The 8,452-nt window shown below is 35.1% G+C and overlaps 1 long non-coding RNA gene across 1 annotated transcript; it reads left to right on the top strand.

Moving 5' to 3' along the window:
* Nucleotides 1-493: 493 nt before the first annotated feature.
* LOC130459550 (uncharacterized) lies at nt 494-6,680 on the top strand. The gene is made up of 4 exons (XR_008919021.1): nt 494-1,099; nt 1,500-4,164; nt 4,972-5,058; nt 6,179-6,680. It is a non-coding gene; the product is annotated as an uncharacterized lncRNA (long non-coding RNA).
* Nucleotides 6,681-8,452: the final 1,772 nt, after the last annotated feature.

The raw sequence follows: 8,452 nt of genomic DNA on the forward strand, positions 1-8,452 counted from the left end.
TCAATGTTTTCAAAATATCAACTTTTTATAATTTTTGCATAAAGAGAATTAAAGATACAAATGACCAAAGTTGTGCATTGACATACATAAAAGTAATAAACATTGCGAGTATTAAAAGACGGAGGAAGTATATGAAGTATTTTAAGAGTTAGAAGTTCAAAGTCTTGATTTTTTATAAACATGCTTTTACTGTCTCACAAGAGACTTACACAAAGTACTTATACCAACCTTTTCTAATCAAAACTCTAGTCACCAACTTCGTGCTAATCTAGTTTCAAAAAAAAAAAAAAAAAAAAAACTTCGGGCTAATCTAGTTTCAAAAAAAAAAAAAAAAAAAAAAAACTTCGTGCTAATCTAGCCACTCAATTTACTTGAACATCAACTACCCTCTATGATTAGTGGTTGGTTAAGATGGTAATGAAACTTATCATTTACACATGAGGTCATGTGTTCGAATCTCATTGCATTAGTTTTACCAATTGAGGTTGGCATGAGTGGTTAAGGGCCTCTTGCTCCTTAACCAAGGTCTCGGGTTCGAGCCTTGGGAATGGAAAAAATCTCAACTGGGAGGGATGCTGCCCATCGAGATACCCATGCAAACTCCCACGGGAGATTACCTCGCCAAAGGCGGTGGGAACTCCTCGTAGTAGAACCAAAAAATAAAGGCGGGACCAAAACCTACTGGCCTTTTGTCTTATTCTTTAACTCGCACATGTTACAATTAAAATCGAAAAGAAAAAGCAAGAAGTACTCCGTATATACGTAGCACAAGTACTTATTCTTCCCTAGTCAAATAAGGTACTCCGTATAAGATTAGGAATATGCTTATTCGCTTATTCTCAATAAATCGTTACATTTTCCCTTACAATCCTCCGACTTTTAAATTGTCTAGAATGTTAAATCGGGCACAGATATATGATTAATTCGTGCGGGTATCATTTCATCTTACCTTAAAAAAAATTAATAAATTGCTACAGATCTATTTTTATTCTTTGGTTGGGTTGTCTTTTAAGCGAGTCGTGACTATCAGGAGTGATGACAAAAACTTGGCTTCTACCATTGAAGTAAAGACATGGTGATTAAAACTGAGCGCTTGTGTGTAAGTTTTTTTTGTTCATATCCCCTCCCCCCATTTGAAATTTATTATTGCTTTTGTAGCTCATTTGCATCCATTAAAAATAAATGACTTATGATGTTGATCAAGAGTAAGGCCATGTTTGACAACTAACAGTTAGCTGTTAGTTGTAGCAGATTGTATTAGCAGTTTTGACTAGCTGTTGATATTAGCTAGTTATGCAAAAGTGTTTGGTAAATAGCTGATATATAATAACCTTTTGATTGTGTAAAATTACCAATAAGGACACTGACTTATATAATTATAAAGAATTAGTAATTGCTAAATATATGGATATGTATGGTTAGATTTTTTTTTTTTTGGGGAATTAAATGTAGTAACATGAAAATAATTAAACAAAATTCATATAAAATTGAAAATGTAGTTGTGAAGACCTGCGGGAAGCAAAAGTGGTTGAAGCAAAGGTCGTGCTCTTGGGGGTGCATCTGGCGACAAAAGCATGGCTAAGATAATGTAGTTGTGGAGAGTGACTGTGTGAATGTGATCATTGCAATCCGCAAGCACGAGGAAGGGCACAGCCATTTCCACCTTATTTTAGATGATATTTATCATGTTTCCAATTCATTTTATACTATTTCTTGGTCTTTTGTTGGTAGAAGTAGTGATATTGTTACCCGCAAGCTCGCTCGTTAATTGTCGTGGGTCAATGGTTGGAGCTTGTAGGGTAGTAATCTCCCGTCAAGTGTTTTTTGTGTGTTTGAGTGGTAATATTTTAAGCAATGAGAATTAAGTGTCTTTTACTTATTTTTTTTGTTAACCCCATTAACAACTTTTACGAAAATAAATGATTGAATGTCTAATTTGCAAAATAGGAATGACTAAGATTTTTTAAAAAAAACTAATTTCAAATAAGAAACTCAATTTTTATTTTTATTATATTTTACATCATCTATTTAAGAGAAATGTCTAGTTAAATAAAATTTAAAATAAAAAGGTAAGCAAAGTAGTAAAGTTAATTAAGTACTAAATTAAGTGAATAAAGAAAAGATAAAAAGTATATCAACCATATTTTACCTTGAGGACTAAATCGTCTTTTTAAATTACCCATACAATCCTCTAATTGAAAAAGCTACATGGAGCAACTTTTTGAATTAGAGGATTCATCCCAATCCTTTATTTCAATATTCTTACTTCCAGACATCTACATTAGAAGATTGAATTGGCCAAACCTTTAAATTGACCAAATCCTCTAATTTTTGGTAAATTCTCTAACAACCAAACACAACCTAAATCCGTAATAGTGATATTATAAGCTAGTAGCCTAGTAGTCAACTAGTCATGGGCTTGATTAAGGCAAGATTGGTCCCTTAGGATACTTTCATCATTTTATTAGCAACTAGTGTGTGGCCCGGGGGTTGCTCCGGGTTTTATCTTAATGGGGTTTACTTTTTGTAAATATGTGTCTGTACAGGTGGTGTCATTAACGGATTGCGGTGGTGGTGTGAGATCAACAACCGATAAACAACCTTACAATCTATGCCCCATATCCGGGAAAAAAAAGAAGTTTATTCCTTTTCTTCATAATTAGTTGATTATTATACCTACATCAATGTTTCTCTCTTCTGCACTAATAATTACGAAGTACACTCTATTTCCACAAGTTTTCAAAGCATAAGATGGAAAGGGATCGGAAGAATTTGTACATCTATAAGTTTAATAATTTATTCCCTTTTGTTTTTTCGGATTCATTTTTATTTAATTTATTACTATTCATTTAAAAATATTATATTTTGTATTTACATGGAAATATATAACATATATTGTATCTAGCTGAGATGGTAAGAAGAGTAACTTTTAATTCATGAGGTGCGGTGTTCGAACCTGGCTACATGCTTTTTGGTTGTCATTGACATGTCATGATGCTTGTTAATAGTGACGTGGCGTAATAAGGAGAGACCTACGTGGCACATATACGTTTATAATATATTAGTATAGATTGGGCTAGGAGACTTCCGACCTGGGCCAATCCCAAGAAATTTTGAACTCGATTGCAAGAGATGGCCACATTTGACGTCATTAGGGGATTAACCGGTAGGAATATGGACAAAGGTAGCAATTGACATCAATTATTATAGACTAGCTTCCGAGCTCGTTCAATGAACGGGCAATTATATACAGTGGTTGATAAACAATATTTTAAAGTGCTAATTTTGTTGAACGCTTGTGATTTTAGTGAGAATATATGCTTTAGATAGAGTTAGAATTTAAAAGTTGAAAAAAATATATGAATTGAATGGTAAATTGATGAGGAAGATGAAGTGGAAGAGGTGTTGAAACTGTAAAATACTACGTATAACAAATAACAAAAGGAAAAAAAATGTGAAAAAGAATAAATTAATGTATGAAAGATGGGGATGACACATGTCATGCATATAATAATCTATGGTCTTCCTTTTTAAATACTAGGTATAGATAGATAGATAGATATATGTAGTAATTAAAAATCTTTAACAAACTAGGTAACAATTAACAAATTTTCTAATTTGGTACATCAAAATCGTTCCCCGGCTGATAATCTGGTATACTCCCTATTTCCTTAAAAGGATATATTTTATCATTTTGTTAATAATTGGGCCAGAATATGGGTCAGGCGCAAATAGGCCCAAACTGAGTCGCATGGGATGGTTGATCACATATTTAATAATTAATATATAGATAGGTATGCACCCATCTATGCGTGCATATGCAATTAAACGTCCGTGTTTTTGGGGAAAAAATCACATGCCTATTCTATATAAAATACCCATTTTCTCTCTCCTCTAACCTCTCACCATTTTCTGAATCATCAAAAACCTCTCACTCTCTCTCCTCCATTGATGTCACTCCTTCTCTCTCCTCCCAAACAATCCAGCCTTCTCCCCTCCACTTTTCGTCGCCGCCGTCGATTTTCTCTAGCTACGACCAAACAACCGCGCCACCTCCCACGCGAGCCACCGCCTTCTCCGCCTTCTCCGCCACCGGCGCTAACGCCTTCTCCGAACATCGACGAACGCTTCTCCGAACGTCGTCGCTAACGCCGAAGAAATCTGGTATTATTTCTTTTCATTTTTATTTTTGTTTGTGTTTTTCTTTAGTTTAATTGCGTTTAAGTGTTAATATACAAAATATATTAGTTCGAAATTAGTTATTTCGTCCATTTTTATTTAGATCTGAATGTTTTTTTTGATTCCTTTAGATGGAGTAGTTCAATTAGTTGCGGTAAACTGGTATAACTTTTAATGTTTCGATTCTACTTTTTAACTTATTTTCTTTGATTGATTAAATTTCAGTTTCAGCAAAAATTATAATAGGAATTTCTGATTTCTGTAGATTAATTTTCTTATTTGGATTTTGTTAGTTTCATTCTTCAATTCCAGTGAATTTTAGTGTTTCAGCCTTTCAGATCTATCACCTTGCATGTTTAATTTATAAAGTTCGATGTTCAGAATTGTAGAATGAACTACACATGGTAACTTGATAATGTTATTGTTGTTAGTATATTGTGGTTAGGATTGTCGTTCTTGGTGGTTGTGTTAGTTATTTTTGAATATTAATTCTGAATTTGTTATGTTCAGTTTATAATTTATCATGTTCAACTAATAAAAGACGATGTTCACAAATAATAACACTTTTGTGTGATGTTCATTTTCTCAAGTCTCATGTTCAACTTATAAAAAAATATGTCCAACTAAATTTAACTTATATAACTTATAAAGAATTATGTACAAAATCATGTCCAACTAAATTTAACATATAAAACTAATACTACGTATATGTTAAATACGATTAGTTTACTAATATTAGTTCACTTTTTTTGTGAATACGATTAGCTTACTTACTTTCCTCTTGAAATGCAGACCTAAAAATAGTTAGCCGAAAGTTAAAGGCCTTGGAAATGATGAACTCTATGAAAGTAATCTAGCTTCTGTGTGTAAGTTGTAAAGGTATATATGTCAAATGTTCCTGCTGTGTCTTTGAAATTTAATCATGTTCAGATTTTATAAGTAGATGTTCATTATTTTTAATGATCTGAAGTGGTGTTGTATAAAATTTGTCATGTTCAAATTGTAACAGTAGATGTTCAAATTAATATTGTTGATGAAATTAATAATAACAAGATATTCAGTTTCTCAAGTCTCATGTTCAACTAATAAAGAATTTTATTCTACTAAATTCAACTTATTAAACTATGATATGTTTATAAATAAGAACACTTTTGCATGATGTTCATTTTTTCAAGTCTCATGTTCAACTTATAAAGAACCGTGTTCAACTTATAAAGAACCGTGTTCAACTAAATTCAACTTATTAAAGAAATTAGTGTGATTTGTATTGGAATTGAAATTTCAGGAGTTATAAAATTGTTGATGGCGTTTGCTTTGATAATATACACTGAGAATTTTGTGTAAGCTAGTGGATGAGTGTAAGGATACTTTGTTTTTGGGTGTTTTCCTCGTAAGATGAATATGCCACTAAAAAGTGATCCCCATTTAGTTTATAATTTATCATGTTCAACTAAATTCAACCTATAAACTATGATATGTTCAACGCTTTTGTGTGATGTTCAGTTTTTCAAGTCTTACGTTCAATTTATACAAAATTATGTTCAGCTAAATTTAACTTATAAATCTAATATATATATTAAAACTTTTGTGTGATGTTCAATTCAGTTTCTCAAGTCTCATGTTCAATTTATAAAGAATTATGTACAGAGTCATGTTCAACTAAAATGCAAGCAGCAACAGTAAAAAGAAGATGTTTGTTATTCTTTACTAAAATATCAAAAGTGGCGTTGTCTAAATATTGTCATGTTCAGTTTATAATTTTTCATGTTCAACTTAAAAAATATAAAATTCAATTTATAAAAGATGATGTTCAGAAATAAGAACATTTTTGTGTGATGTTCAGTTTCTCAAGTCTCATGTTCAATTAAATTCAACTTATTAATTAAACTATGATATTTTCATAAACAAGAACACTTTTGTGTGATGTTCAGTTTCTCAAGTCTTATGTTCAACTTATACAGAATAATGTTCAATTAAAAACATTATGATTTTCCTGCAGGAAGAAAAAGTTCAATAAGCATGCGACAACAAAAGAAGAAGGTTGATTTAGAAATGGAAGATATGGTATTAAGAGAGGCTGTAAGAATTGAAGAAGAATTGAAGGCAGGAGCAACCAAAAAATAATCTACAAATAAGTAAGAAAAAGAAAGAGAAAAGAGATCGTTGTAGCGAAAAAAGTGGAAGCCGGAAGGAAGGAAGCTGAAAAATTAGAAGCCTAGAAAGAGAAGATGCAACAACCACTAAAATAGAGGATGGAGATAGAAAATAAATGTCATGTTCAGAACATTAAATTACTTTAGATGTCCATTTTTTTGTTCCTTATGTGTGCTTCCAACTTACTAAAATAATGAGATGTTTTTTTCTGCAAAACATGTGTAATAAAAAATTTAAATTTATTTTTTATTTTTTTTATTTTTTTAAAAAAGGAAACATAATAATGCACTAAAAAAAGAAGGTTGAAACTACTAAAACGAAGCATTGAAGCTCATATGCATGCAGAATTGCATGCATAGCTATGCAGCCAAAAATTTGGGATCATATATTCACATTTGCCATTTAGGGTGTAAAAGTTAAGGTAGTTGAAGAAGTCCAATATAGCAGTTGTGAGTCTTGTGACATCAACTCCAATTATACGACTGTAGGTTTTTTTTTTGTATGTGTACTTGTATGTTTGTATTTGAACTTGACTAATGTTTTGCTTGCTTCTTGAAAGATTTGGATATAGGAGCACTTTCCGACTTTGGCGCCGGATTGTACTAGAGATGCGGCTTACCCGTATGCTGCCTCTTGGATAGGAGCGGTGCGCAGGAGGGTGCTTTTAGCGACCTCCCGCAGAGCTTGGAGAGTTCTACCTGCTGATGAGGTAATCTTTTGTACTGTTTTTCTCTCTTGTATTTGTATTTGTATTTGTATTTGTATTGTTGCCTGAGTTGTCTGCTTTGCAGGTGGTATGGCGTCCTTTTGCCAACGCGCCTGTACCTGCTTCGGCTGCTCGTGCCCATTTCTTGTCTGGGCGGCGGGTTTTGCTTCCAGGGGTGTACAACCACAAATTCGGGGGATAGACTTGTCCCCAAGGACCCATCGGAGTCCATGCTGGCGTCGGATGAAGAGCTTGCCCGGCTCTATGTGGATGCTAGGGGCGATGTTGTTTGCCGCTCTTGGAGGGATTTTGTACACAGGCAGGGTAGCTACGACGACTTCCTGAGGAGTCTGGCTCCACCAGTACGCTTCATACTGCCGGTGAGCTTTAGAACTTTGTATCTTGTATTCTTGTATTCTTGTATTCTGGTATTGATTGTATGATTGGATGATTGTATGATTGTATGATTGTATGATTGTATGATTGGATGATTGTATGATTGTATGTAGGAGGAGGAGGTTGATCCTGAGGACATTCCCCATGCTGATCGGATCCTTCGCTATGAGAACTCGGACGGGGAACAGGTGGAGGAGACCATCCCTGTAGCTTCTCCTCCGCACCGGAAATCATATGATGCTGTACCTGAGCACTATGCTGCTGTAAGTACTGTTGCACTTCCTTGAAGTTGATTGTAATTTTGTATTTGGAAATTGATCTTGAATTTTGTATGCAGGCGCCTCGGGCGAGAGTGCGTCGCTGGATGCTCTTGCTTGATTCCTGGAAGAGGCATTGTGTCAAGATGACCCGAAAGCTTTCTGGCCGGGACAGAGAGGTGCCTTACTTGATCTTGAAACTTGTATTCTAGAAATTCGAACTTGGATGTTGATTCTTGAACTTGTATTTTGTATAGGAGCGCCGTCGAGGCCGTAGAGGTTCAGTTGACAGGGAGCCCCAGGTGAAGACGTCCTTGAGGCAGGAGGGACCGAGCTTGGAGCTGGGACAGGGGTCCGGTGCTGGTGCTCATCAGAGGCATTCTGATGCTGAGCGGGGAGCTTCCCCTTTTGTACATGTTGATCCTACTAGGCATTCGTTTGGAGGTGCAGGCAGTTGGCGGCCCTTTGTTTCTTCCCCTGGTTACTACTTCGGAGGGAGTGTTCCTCAGCCTTGGGGTGCAGATTCCTGGGCTTACTATGCAGAGATGGAGAGGATGCGCCAGGCTCAGATGTTTGGGTCGTACTAGTATATGGCGATGCCGCCGCCTTATCAGTATTCCTCTCCTCAGCAGGGAGTTCATCCCTCCACTGGCACACTTCGTATCTCGGAGCAGGATACTAGTACCCCTGGGACGGAGCTGGATCAGGATCTGGAGCGCCTTAGGAGGCGGAACAGGGACAAGGCGCCTGTGGTTGATAT

The sequence above is a fragment of the Spinacia oleracea genome, chromosome 4 (assembly GCF_020520425.1).
Source record: "Spinacia oleracea cultivar Varoflay chromosome 4, BTI_SOV_V1, whole genome shotgun sequence".
Lineage (NCBI taxonomy): Eukaryota > Viridiplantae > Streptophyta > Magnoliopsida > Caryophyllales > Amaranthaceae > Spinacia > Spinacia oleracea.